We start from the raw sequence: 14,537 nt of genomic DNA, 5'->3' as shown, positions 1-14,537 counted from the left end.
ACAAAAAATAAGGCTTGTTTTCTAAATGAGTTGAGCCTAGGGTAAGATCTTTTTGACCTGGGCTTGGCCCAACCCGGATTTACCTAAATTTTTTTTACTGTTGTTTTGTTATTGTTTGTTGTCATTTTGATGTTGTTTTGCTTCCATTTTGCTATTATATTGTTACTATTTTGTTGTTATTGTTTGGATATTGTATAACTTTTGTTTTATTATTAATTTTGCTATTATTTTAGAGGCATTTGCTTGCTAAGTTGTATTTATCTTAGTGTTATTTAAGTATAAAGACTTTTTTAATGTATTTTCAATTTGTTGGAAAATATTTATTTTAATGTTTTTAGTGTACTTGATGTATTATATTTTTTAAAAATTTGTTTTATATAAAAATAATATTAAAAAAATTCATACGGGCAGGCAGGGCTTAGATTTAGCATTTTTTATCAAGATTGAACTTAGGCAAAATTTTAGGCCCATTTTTCAGGCTAGGTTCGGGCCTAAAAGTTTGCATTAGTCCAACCCATAATCAGGTCTACTGTGTAAGGACGGATTAAAATATCAATTTTTTTAAAATATATAAAGACTAAAATGTTCCTTAAAAGTAGGGAGAATAAAATAAATTTTATTATATAATATATGTACTTGTAATAAGCTTTAACCCATTTTTGTTAATTAATAGATACGGCAGTACTTAATAGTTAATATGTGATAATATGTGAGAAATTAACTTTCTTTCACAAAAAGTCATCATATCAAGTTTAATAAATTTATAAAATATCGAGATTAATTATTAAAATAAGTTGAACTATTTAAAATAATTAATTCTCGATATTACATACGTTGCATGTAAGTATATATATTAATATTTTTATATTGTAATCATTATTAAAAATAATATACATAATATTATAAAAAATAAAACACTTTCAAATCATAATTAAGGAGTTGTATAATATTAAAAAATTATATATGTACGATGTTAAAAGATGGACATACTACAAATTTATACTTTTTATTCTTCAATATTAACCTTTTAAATCTCTATGGAAATTGATGTAAATAATTAATGATATTATAATGCATTAAATAATAATATTATTATTTTTAGTTATAAAATAAATATTTCATATGTGTAGTATCACCTCTTTATATACTACATTTCTTGTGTATGCTGCTTTTTTTTCTTAGTGTTTTTGACGTCTGATAATAGTGTTAATCTTGGTTTAAATAAAAATAATTTAAAATAGTAAGATTTTTCTATTGCTTAAATTAAATAATTTAAAGTATAATGAAACTGTAATTGAAGATGGATTGCTTTAACATTTATTATGGTTTAAATAAAGATAAAACTACAATTTTACTATGAAAATTTATGTAAATATATTAAATTCCAAAACAATAAAAAAAATATTTTGAGAATCGAGATTACATTTTGATTTAACTTAGGTGTGTATACTAATAATAGATAATATTAATTATGATTTTAATATATTAAAATTACTGAGTTAACTATTTTTTAAATTTAATGGTAAAACATTAAATTTAATTTTTTTAGTTTTAAAATTAATTTTTTTTAGCAACTATATTTAATTTTTTAATAATTTAAAACAAAATAAAAATTTATTAATTAAAAGGTAAATTCAAATTATATCAAATATATTCAAATTAAATTTTATGTATCTTGCTATAAATCAACTCATCTAGGTGAGATGGCCACAATATATTTATTAATTTTATAATATTTTATTTTATAAGGGAAATAACTATTAAAATTATTAAATCATCTAATTTTATTGTAAAAAAATGAATTAAGTTAAAGATAATTTTAAGAACTTCAACCTCCTAATTAAAACAAAAAGTATGTTTAGATAAATTAAAAACAATCCAACTCCATAAAAAATATAAATAAATCTAATTTAAAAATAAATAATGATAATATTAAAAATATATCTATTTTTTTAAATTTTTTGCTTTAATCTATCATCCTCGTTATCATCTTCTATATGGATCTTCTTCTTCAATCTATCATTCTCATTATTATCTTTAATCAACATTGGACTTCTAATATAATTAATTACTTCAAAGTTACAAATTACTTAAACAATTAAAAAATTATAATATTTATTAGAAACAGTAAAATTAAAATTAATAAGAATGTACAATTATAAAGTGAAACTTTCACAAGATAATAGAATGACAATGGAAAGTGAATAAGGGTGAGTTTAAGATAAATTCCATATAATATGTATAATAAACTAAATGTGCGATGAAAGAATATCATAATTTTACTTAATTATCGATTAAAACGATCTTTCAACTCTCTCTAGTGACATTTTCATTTGAATATGACTTGAAATTTTCTATTCGAAAAACCAATACTTTAATACTCCATATTTTTCGACCCTTCAAACTTACCAATACTAATAATCTTCCTTTTTTTGGAAATGTTTTTAGATTCTATTTGTTTGAAAATTGCTTTTAAGTGCTGGACGCTATTTATAATAATAAATGTTAACTTTCATTGCTTTATAACTATAACACTAGTTAAATGATAATTTAAAATAATATCTATTATTAGTAATTAATTAATGTATTTGTTAGGGATCGACCCATCTGAATAATGAGATAGTGAAAGTAGAGAAGAATGAACACAAGTATTTACGTTGAAAACCCTCATTGAGAGATAAAAATCATGAGCAAAAGAAACTTCAACTTTTCACTAAGTAGCAAACAAAAAGTACAACAATAGAAAGTATTCAAAACCCGAATACAAAGAGCAAATCCCAAAGAAACCCAAATATCTCAAATATAAAAGCTCTCCTTAAAAGCTCTTTAACAAATCTCACACAAAAAATATTTAAACCAAATTTAATTCTCTAAAACAAATTGTTACTAAATATGGTTCCAAAGGCCCTTTAAATAAGCTTGGGACATGAGTCCAATATGACTAAAATAACATGTAGGAAATAGAATTCAACTGGGAGAAATAGTCCTGTTGAAAGTAAAAAACATAATTGTATTTCTCCAGCAGTTATTGTGTTGTCTCGACGTGGTGTCTCTTCCTCATCTCGATGTCACTGCTGGTTTGTTGGGTGCCAAAGGTGTCGTGCCATGCCGACGTGCTTCACCTAGCTTGTCCTGACGTCATGTAGATTTCTGCTCTTCTTCGATTGCTTGTCGATTTTTAACTTAAATACCTGCAACGTCTCTAATAAATGCAAAGCATAGACCACAATACTCAATATTTGTGTAGTTCAAATCAATGAAAAATCTATGCAAAATAAAAATAAAAATTATTACTGATACAATGTTATCTATTAATATTATTTTTTCTTAATAAGTTGGGTTCAACTTCAACTTAACTATATAGTTGTATAACAACTCTATTATTTTTAAAAAATAAAAATTATTATTTATAATATCAATTTAATAATATAATGAATAAAAAAAAATTTATTGATTTAAATTTTTTTCAAACTCATAATTTTATATAGAGTGATTTCATATCTTCAACGTCAACAAAGCCGCCAAGAAATATTAAAAAAATTAGTATCTTCAATGCTAATTATTATTAGCACAAAAACATCATTTCATGCAATCATTTGAAAAAGTTTTTTTTTTTTAGGTTGACAAAAACAAAAATTAAGTAATAACGATAACAATCAACCCGTTATACTCGCATTTTTATAAGTATGCAGAGCTCCTTGTATAACTTGGTGGATCCATGAACAGTACAAGCTTTGACACTTCATTATTTGCGTACTTAGTCATTTGATCATATTTTGCGACCTTTGAATATGGCGAATTCTTATTCTCCAATTTCGTTTGAGAAGGCAACTAATTAAATGTAATTCAACCAACTTACTAGAATCAGCTCTACCAGCTAGCAGACTCTCCACTAAAAGTGCATTATCACGTTCTAGTTATACTTGCCTTGCCTGAATACTTTCTCCCATGCTATGCTCAGACCTTCATGTATGGCACGTGTTTCAATCTGAAAAATTGATTCCTTGCTCACCACCATTGAAAACCCACAAAACCATCTCTCATCCGCATCCCTAAATACACCTCCCACCAACGCCCAATTATTTATACCTAATACAACTCAATCTGTGTTGAGCTTAACCCAGCTATTCTCAAGTGGTGACCAGTAAATGTCCGATGCCGATGGATTCAGCTGTGGCCCAACTACACCTGGATTTGTATAACTCCCTGCCCATAAAATACTTGTATCAAAAATTTTTTCCACACAATTATGGCCATTAGCAAAAACAAAAAAGTTACTATCCTTCCACAATAGCCCACATATGATCGAGAACAAGGAATGCACTCGAAATTCTCAGACCCCCATCCTCTTATGCTTTTTAAGTTCCACTTCAACCAATCAGTAAGTGGCATAGAAAAGAACAATAAATGAGCATTTTCCGGTACTACAGACAACTATACTATTCTTGAAAAAGAGCAATCTCTAATTACATGAAGTCCTGATTCCAACACTTCTCCACATCTAGGACAATGTCTTTCATTAGTCATATGTCTCCTTGCTCTCTCTCCATTAGTCAGTAATTTGTCTTACCAAAAGTTCCAAAGAAAGACACGTACTCTTTGAGGCACTTTGGCTTTCCAAATTAATTTCCAACAGGAAGAGTCTACGCCACGAACAAGATGGTACAAACACCTGTAAGTTTCGGCACTTGAGAACTTGTCTTTAGACATCCACTTCCAAGCCAGTCTATCTGTTCCTGTAACAGAGGCGGGGGGGGGGGATCATAGAAAAAATGACCCTAACAATGTTCTCAGGAAGTAAACTGGATAACCGAGGCCAATCCCTAGCCCCACTATTAGCCACCAAATCGTAGACACATAGCGTATCATCTGGATGCCCAGTACCAACGTAGAGATCCCTAAGTTGGTCAACCTGTTTAACCCACATATCATTCCAGAAATTAGTGAGTCGACCATCATCTATAGCCCAAAACACATTGCTTACCACATCTGGCCAAACCTTCATCAGTGATCTCCAAATGTACGAACAATTACTCCTTACTACGGACATCGGTAAAACCCCTTGAACTCTGTATTTATTCCTCAATAATTGTCCCATGGTGCTTCTGTATTAGTAAGGATCTGGAACCCCAATTTCATTAAGAAAATCTTATTCTGAGTAATTAAGCTTCTAAGGCCAAGACCTCCATATTTAATAGGACGACAATAATTTTCCCAAGACACTAATGCTGCTTTTCTTGACTGAGATGCGGAACCCCAAATGAAGCTACGAGTTAAGTTTTCAATTTCGCTGTATACAGAAACTGGAATACAGATAGTACTCATGAAGTAATTGGGAATACTACGCAAAACCTATTTAACCAGAGTGATTCTACCCGCCAAAGAAAGTTTACTTGCTTCCCAACCATTTAATTTACTTCGAACTTTTTTAAGCACAAATTCAAAAGCATTAGACGTGACATGAGTATGAAACAAGGGAATGCCAAGATAGTTCCCAATATTGTCCACAAGTGCAAAACCAATTTCACTAAAAATTCCATTTGCAACATCACTCGAAGTATTAGGTGAGAAGAAAACCTGTGACTTCTCTCTATTCACTCTTTGGCCCGAAAAATGATAGAATGTACGAAGAATATCATTCACTTGACTTGCTTGAACCATGTTGGCTTCACAGAAAAGTATGAGGTCGTCGACAAAAAATAAGTGAGAAATTGTTGGACCCCCTCTTGATAGAAAATATCAGAGACCAACTTCCATAGCTTACAGCCTCATCAATTAAATGCTCCAGCCTTTCCAGGCAAAGTACAAACAAGTAACAAGACAGTCGGTCTCCTTGTCTCAAACCATGCGTTGGACAAAAACTTTCTGTGATCCTACCATTCCATAGTATATGAAAAGATACAGAATAAACACAGTTCATAATCACAGATACCAATAGTCTTGGTGGACCCACTTCAAAAGTGGGTCTTCCAAAAAATCCCACCTGACTCTGTCATACACCTTCTCCAAATTGATTTTTAAAGCCATTCCATATTTTCTACCTTTGAAACCTTTCATAGAGTGTACAACTTCCTGAGCAACTACAATATTATCAATGATAAACCTCCCTGCAACAAAGCTAGCTTGGTTCTGATTAGTGAGCTTGATCATCAAAGGCCTCAGATTAATTACAATTGTTTTCATGATGACCTTGTAAGCCATCGTACACAGGCTAATCAACCTAAATTAAGATATTCTCTACGGGACTTGGACTTTTGGCAATAGAACAATCAGAGTTCTATTAATCATAGGATCTACAGATGCACCTCCCATGATTTGCCGAACCATAGAACAGATCGAGCTACCAACATTATCCCAATTTTCCCGATAAAATTTAGCATGGAACTTGTCAATTCCTGGAACCTTCAAGGGTGCCATACTAAAAACAGCTCTGCGTATTTCATCATCAGAAATAGACAACATCAAACATTCCATATCATCTGTGGGTATCAGTGGGAACATACCTTGGCTAGGAGGATAACCATTGATCGGATACTCTGTTGCATATAGGTCTTTGAAGTAGTTCACCACATGTTGTTTCAAAGAATCATCGTCAAAACACCATTCATCATTTCAAACCTTCAACCCTTTAATCTTATTCCTTCTTCATCTTGCTAGAGTGCGTCTATGGAAATAACTTGTATTTCTATCTCCATATTTAAGCCATTTCGATCTAGATTTTTGGAAACACATTAGTTCTTCATGGTTCAGAATTTCTTCAACCTCTTGGCCTAAGTTTAATTCACGTTCATGGAGACACGACGAGGTCATTAAATCTAGAATTTTTTGCACCCTGTTCAATTCAGAAATAAGTTTCCTTTTACGCACAAAGATGTTTTCGTAAAATCATTTATTCCAATCTTGCACCACATTTTGAAAACATTCCAAATTCCTTTCAATCCCTATATAATTTCTCCAAGTTTTCCTCACAAGGTCTTTAAACTCGGCATGTAGCATCCAACTAGCTAGAACCTGAAACGAACGACAATCCCTTTGAACAATCGGGCTTAGAGAGACCAAAATTGGACAATGGTCGGATTTCAGCCGATGAAGATTATGGACCGTACAGTTTGGCGCAAAGAAGTCCCACTCTGAATTGCCGATCAAGTCTCTGAGACAGGTTCCTTCTACTCCATGTGAACTGAGGACTGTTGTAGCCCAAATCCCAAATCTTATTGTCAAACAGGAAAGACTGAAACCACTTACAACCAAGTCGTTCCTGAACAACACCTCCTACCCTCTCTGAATCATGTAACACTGAGTTAAAATCACCAACAATCAGCCACGATTCTGAAATTGAATTTTCCATGACATCCAAGTTATACCAGAGATCCTTCCTCTTCGTTTGTTGCGGGCTAGCATAAACCACTGTGCATAGGAAACTAGAAGAGTTAATCTCGCTGCAAACTTTCATGTGGACCATTTGAGGATGAATAGCCAGAATATCAACTAAAACCGTCGCATTCCACAGAATCCATATTCCAGCGGCAAAACTATTAGCTTTAATCCTACAAGATTGAGCCATTCCAATTTGAGAAATAATTATGTCAGCTCGCTACCACTTGTCCGAGTTTCAAAAAGACAAATGATCTCCGGCTGAAACTCTTTCCGATTCTCAAATAAACTTATGAAAACGCGGATGTCTCATGCCTTGACAATTCCAAAAAATAATTTTTGTGTCCATATAAAGCAGAGCGAAAAAAAAAACCAACAACAGATTGTGTGCTAACAAATAACCTTGGCGTTAGTAGGAACTGTAGTACCCATCTACTCATCATCTTCCGAATTTTCGATTATTGTCTCCGTGATTGCATGTCTCTGCTCCAACCCAGAGATATACCCTCCACAGCTGCCGCTAAATCCACCGTAGCAACTATCGATTTATTCAAAGAATCATCTGGCGATTTATGATGTTGGGCAATCCCTTCGGCCGATAACTGACTTCGCGGCCCTTGAAGAATGCCATTGGAAGCTACCCTAAAACGAAAAACCCCATTCTCCTTGCCCGACTCTATACCCATTTTATGCTTGAGCAACCCCCTGTTCTCTTTCTCACTGTTTACTTGCCTGGAACGCCTGATGCTTGGTTTGATCTAACTTGGCTGTTAAAGTAATTGGTTGGAAACCCATGATTTGCTCACCTCCAGCAGCCTTGTTGGTGTTCAGGCCAAAATTAACATTAGTGGGTCTCTGACCCATTCCAGTTGAAGACCCAATATTCTTATGGATAAGCCTCAAAATTTTAAAGCCCACTTTGGACCCATTCCCTAACAAAAATCCTTTACCTTTAGCATTCGACTTATTTCTTCTTGGGCCCGCTGATCCTTTGATGGATGACACCCTTATACTCATTTTCATTTATATTTATTTTGTCGGTTTGTCAAAGCCATTAAATGCGCCATCATCATTAACCAGATTCTCCTCCACTACAGCAAATCATGATTGTTCTGGAATCATTCCCTGAATTACGTTCCTTGTTTCCCCGCTGCTCCGACCTCTCCCTCTTTGCCGACGTTTGACCAACATCCATGGACCAAAGTTCTCTTCTTCAACTCTTTTTTTTTTAGATCTGATATTTCATCAACCACAGAAGCACTACCATTACCAACATCATATGATGAAGATTTCATACTCTTACATCCTTCGGCACTATGACCATAGAGACCACAGTTAAAACAAACGTTCAACAATGATTCATATTCAACACGCTATGTCCGACCATTGATCTTTACTTTGCGTACCAACGGTTTCTTAAGATCAATACAAAGAGCTAAGCGCGCAAACTTACCCCTCCTGGCAAAGTCTATGTGAGTGTCTAGTTTCACAACCAGGCCAATAGCTTGCCTGATGGCACGAAGCAAAAAATCGGAGTAATAGCCTTCTGGTAAACCTGGTAGTCTTATCCAATACATCAATTCCAGTATTGGCGGTAGAAAAATTGCTATGTCCACTTGAATTATTTTAGCCAACATATAATTGCTTTGTACCAAAGTGGCCGATTGGCACTTTTATCAACGTGGCTAACGATCAAGTAGACTTTGCGAAATTAAACATATATAATTATTTTTTATATAATGAAATATATTTAAACATAAAAATAAAACTGATAATATTAAAAAAAATTCAAGAGATTTAGGTTTAGAGATTAGATTAGACTTTCTATATATCAAAGCTTTTGTTACCCAAGCTTATTTAATCCGAAAAAAAATAACTTACTTTAAAAATATTAAAACTTACATATCATATTTGATATTAATTTTAAAATAATATATAAATTTATTGTAGTTAAATAAAAAATTTAATATTCAAATGTCATCATTAATATTGCAAACAATGTTATCAACTAAAGTGATATTTGATAAATTAAAAAATTAAATGTTTAAGAATTAAATATTTAAAATTTAAGTATTGAATTTAAGTTATAAACATTATTTAAAATTAATTAAAAAATATAATTATATTTTTTTGATAAATGCAGAGTGTTTAAAGGATAATGTTAAAAGAATAAAAATTATTAAAAAAATTATAAGTTAGGAGTGTGTTTAGATGAAGAATTTTAAATTTCTTGATATTTTTAAAATGCTAAAGTTTTATCAACAATTCAAAATGCTAGGATTTATAAATTTTTGTTTGGATAAATAATTGATTTAGAAAAGAAAAAGGTTATTGGTATTTTAAAAATTATAAAATAATTATTATTTTAAAAATAATTAATATAAAAGTATTCAAAATATCATTATATTTGTAAAAAAATTATAAATAGTATTAATAAAATAAAAGTTAAAAAGTATATATTATAATTAAAAAGAATGCTTTATGAAGTTTAAGTTTTTTATCTTATAGTGGGATCATAGGCATTAATAAATCAAATAAAATTATGAGAAATTTTGAAAAGACATCTATTTAGGTTGAATTTGACAAAGGAATTTTAGCTATTGAAATCTCCTCTTGAAATTACTCACAAAATTTAAATATATTTACCCAAAAAGGTAAATTAATTTTTAAAATTTTGAAAACCTTAATACAAATAAAATCCTTTTTAAAATTCCTTACCCAAACACACCTTAAGTGATAAGTAGCCTCTTCTCTACTTATCATTTTCAACACTTTTTTGTTTTAAAAAATCTATTGTTTATTTTTTATTATGAATTATCAAGCATGCTTAAAAATTTAAACCATTGAAAATTTTAATTTTTAGCTAATTTAATTTTTTTCATCTTCTCTCCTTACATAGATCCTCAAATGGCAAGTTGTAACACTCTTAACCCATACCCGTCGCCGGAACAGGGTTTCAGAGCATTACCAGAACATTCAAAATATTTTTCCATTAATCTATGTAAATTACTATTCATTTACCAAGATCATTCATAACGTCCCTTGATCGGGTCCTCAAGGCCCAATACGAACATTAGAATTGAATTGGGACTTAATCAGGACCTCTAAGAATTTTTCGCAAAATTACAAAATTTTCCAAGGTGCAGGGCTCACACGCCCGTGTGGCCGTGTTTGACCCCGTGTAACTCTCTGACTTGCACACACGGCCAAGACCGTGTGACACACACCCGTGTTCTAGGCCGTGTGACACACACGGTTAAGACACACGCCCGTGTCTCGCCCGTATGCCCAATTTTGAGCATTCTGTTTTTCAAAATTAAGGTGCAGGGGAAACACGGCCTAACCACATCCCATGTTACCAGGCCGTGTGTCACATACGGTCTAGACACATGCCCGTGTGGACAAAATGAAGCCATTTCTAGCTTCATTTCTCACCCAAAATTTTACCCAAGACCTGCACTTGAAACATACAACCACTACTAACCATTTCAAGCATTCAAATTGGGGAATTTCTAGCATTCACAAGGCATATCACTACAAGCATATATGATCAAAACCTTACCTTAGTTTAACTTAAGCATTCATAACATTGATCACATATTCTTAACATAACACATGTGAATATATATTCATATAATAATAATCTACTTAGTCATACTAAAATAAACCATTACTAGCCATTCCAATGGCTAGGTTACAAAATAACATTTTCAAACCACTATTGGCCAAGTTGTCCTATACATGCCATTATACCAAAATGATTTTACAAAGTATACCCAAAATGACTAGTTGATAGTGTAATGATGCTCCAGTGATCTCCAACCCTAGCGAGCTTCCGAGCACTATAAAACAGGGGAAAATAAAACGGAGTAAGCATTACATGCTTAGTAAGTTCATATAACGGAAACTAAACTTACCAATCCTGTTATTTAAATTTAAGCACACAATATCATGTTTTCCTTCCATTTGGCTAAATTGCCTAAACACATGCATTCAATCAAACAAGTTAGTCAATCAAGTAACATCGATGAGCTCATCATCACCAAAATCTTCATATCAATCAAGTAACATAGATGAGCTCATTAAGCAATATTCTTTCGAGTCATTATCATATCATCTCAAGTTTTTCATGCCATGTCAAGAGTTTTGTGTCCGTTGAATCATTGAATTCTGATGGCTGCTTAAGTAGGACACTCGAAGTGTACGATTCAATAATCTATCAATTTCATATTCAAGGGTATCCATCAGGGCACTTAACCAAGAAACACTCTCTCGAGCCACATATCATACAACAAGATTACCAGTCTAGGCTAAATCCTTTATATAATGTAAGCTCAAAGGAGCTCGATTAGGATTACCAGTCCAACCTAAACATTAAGCATAAAGTATACTCGAGAGGTATTATATCAGGATTACCCGTTCGGGCTAAATCTTTTATATATCAAGGTCAATGGTATCACTCTTCTGAGCTAAATCCCGTCCACAACAAATGCAGGACTCTATTAATTTCAAAAAATCGCATATAATCATCAAAATTCAACATTCAATCGGGATTTAACCCTTTTATCACCATTTCAAGCAAGTACAGTTTTCCATCATAGCTTATAAGTAAAGCACATCAACATAAATTACATAACATACAAACACAACATTCAGTTAACATAATTACATGCCGAATTAAGTTACACCAACTTACCTCGACACTTGTTTGTGTAAAAACGTCTACTAATCCGAAACCTTTTCTTTTCCTCGAACTAACCTCGAATTAGTGTTGTGCAGATCTATATAAATGAATTTAACTATCAATTTCACACATTTCATATTTAAACGGACTCAATTTATGTCCTAGGCAAAATTACCATTTTGCTCCTAACTTTTCCATTAATTCTGATTTTGTCCCTAGGCCTGAAAAATGAAACTTGTACAAATTACTCCCTATTCCAAGCCTAACCAAAGCCCTATTACAAAATTTCCAGCACATGTATTCATAAAATTTTAGAATTTTTCATCAAATTTTACAACTTTTCATTTTAGTCCCTAAACCATATTTTCTTCAAAATTTGCTTTGTAAAAGTTGTTTATCTATGAAAAAACTTTCATTTTCTACCATAAATATCTAATTTTCAGCATATTCATCCATGAACCAAATTTCATACCTTGATAACTTTTCAAATTAATCCCCTAAATAGAGAGATTAAACTATCCCTGTTTCAAAAATATAAAAATCAATAAAAACAGGACTTGATTTCATACCTTTTCAAGCTTGGTAAGTTGTCTTCCTCTCTCTTAGGTTTCCATGGAAATTTTGGGGAAGATGGTATGAAATTAGATTATTATTTCTTTTTATTTAATTACCATCTTTTAATTTTAGTGATTTCCAATTTAGTCCCTTGCCTTTTCCAATCTTTTCATGGATGAGTCATCAAGAAAAATCTACATACTTTTCTTAATGGTCTAATTACCATATAAGGACCTCTAGATTTGAATTCCATAGCTATTTAATCCTTATAGCTACTAGAATTCAACTTTCACATTTTATACAATTTAGTCCTTCTCGTAATTAAACACTTAGTCGATAAAATTTTCGTATCAACATTTTCACACGACATGCCTATTATTATAGACCATATAATGAAGTAATAACAAACCTTATTTTCGGATCAGATTTGTGGTCCTGAAATCACTGTTCCGATTTCACTGAAAAATGGGCTATTACAACTTCCCCCCTTAATGATTTTTGTCCTCGAAAATCTTACCACTAAAAAGATTCGAGTATTACTTCCTTATAGTATCCTTCGGCTCTCAGGTAGCTTCTTCAATACTGTGTCATTGCCAAAGAACTTTCACTAAAGCTACCTTTTTATTTCTTAACTCTTTTGTTTCCTGGGCTAAGATTTTGATTGGTTCTTCACCATATGTCATATCAGGTTGAATCTGTAACAGCCCAAAATTTACCCTAGTCGGGAAGTGGTTTCGGGACCACAAAACCGAGTTATGAAGATAATTAATTGTTATATTCTATGTTTATTATGTGTGTACATGCATATGTGGAAGTTTCATGCCTTAATTTTGCCAATTGCATGAGGAATTATTAAATAGGGATCAACATGAGACATGGTGAAAAATGATAGGTTAATTTTAAAGGGGCTTATTAGTGCATGTCAACACAAAGGTGGACTTGCATGTCAAATTGCCCAATTTTCCTTATAGTGGCCGGCCAAGGTGGGTTGATGATGGGCAAAATATTTGTTGAAATTGATATTGGGTTATGGGATTTAATAAATAAAAGAAAAGAATGAAAATGTGATGAAAAAAAAAAGGGGCTTCATTCTTGTCTTCTTGGCCGAATTGAAGGAAGGAATAGGGGCAAAGAACTTTCGGCCATTTGAATGTTTAATAAGGTTAGTATATTGTGTTAAAGTTGTGAAATTTTAGCTTGTTTTAGGTTAATTATCATGGTTCTTACTTAGACCATGCTAATTCTTTTTAAAAAAACTTTGATGGATGGATGGACCATTCGGCTATGGCTATTAAAGAAGGAATTTGATTATTTCCTTTAAGTTTTGATGGATAAAGAAACAAAAGGTTGTTGATGGAAGAAGTTAATGTGTTAAGAGATTATATGAAACTTATTCATGTTTATATATGTTATATGCATTGAAAATGGTTGATGATTTTGGAAGTGATTAGATTGAATCGGCCATGGTATATCCATAAACCCGATTTATGCTTGTTATGTGGTGGAAATTAAGGGTTAAATGTATGAAATTTGATGTATATTAACTATAGGTAATCACATACGTAAGGTCAAATTTAATTTGGTATATTCGGCCATATAGGTGTATATGTTTGTGATACTATTTTTGTTAACTCTTGATAACCGATTAAGGGAGTAATATTGGCTTATAAGGTTGAGTTGACTCATGATGTTGTATATTAGAATAAAAAATACTCAAGACTAGGTTACCATAATAGCGATAATGCATTCGGCCTTGAAGCATTAATCGAATATGGTTAAGGTTTTGATATTTTGAACAAGGATAATTGTGAAATGGAGTGAAAACCGTTACATTATACATAAGTATCCAGCAAGAAAATTAAACTACTAAATGTGTTTATTATAGATCAAGACATCAAAGGGAGAGAATCAAGCAAAGGCAAAG

At 31.9% G+C, this 14,537-nt stretch overlaps 1 long non-coding RNA gene across 1 annotated transcript; it reads right to left on the bottom strand.

Moving 5' to 3' along the window:
* Window positions 1-2,687: 2,687 nt before the first annotated feature.
* Window positions 2,688-8,710, bottom strand: LOC107945679 (uncharacterized). The gene is made up of 2 exons (XR_005906050.1): window positions 7,777-8,710; window positions 2,688-7,547 (listed from the first exon to the last, which is right to left on the bottom strand). It is a non-coding gene; the product is annotated as an uncharacterized lncRNA (long non-coding RNA).
* Between the last annotated feature and the right edge of the window lie 5,827 nt (window positions 8,711-14,537).

The sequence above is a fragment of the Gossypium hirsutum genome, chromosome A12 (assembly GCF_007990345.1).
Source record: "Gossypium hirsutum isolate 1008001.06 chromosome A12, Gossypium_hirsutum_v2.1, whole genome shotgun sequence".
Classification (NCBI taxonomy): domain Eukaryota; kingdom Viridiplantae; phylum Streptophyta; class Magnoliopsida; order Malvales; family Malvaceae; genus Gossypium; species Gossypium hirsutum.
Note: the sequence above shows the minus strand (reverse complement) of the source record. Positions and strands in the feature narration are given on the sequence as shown.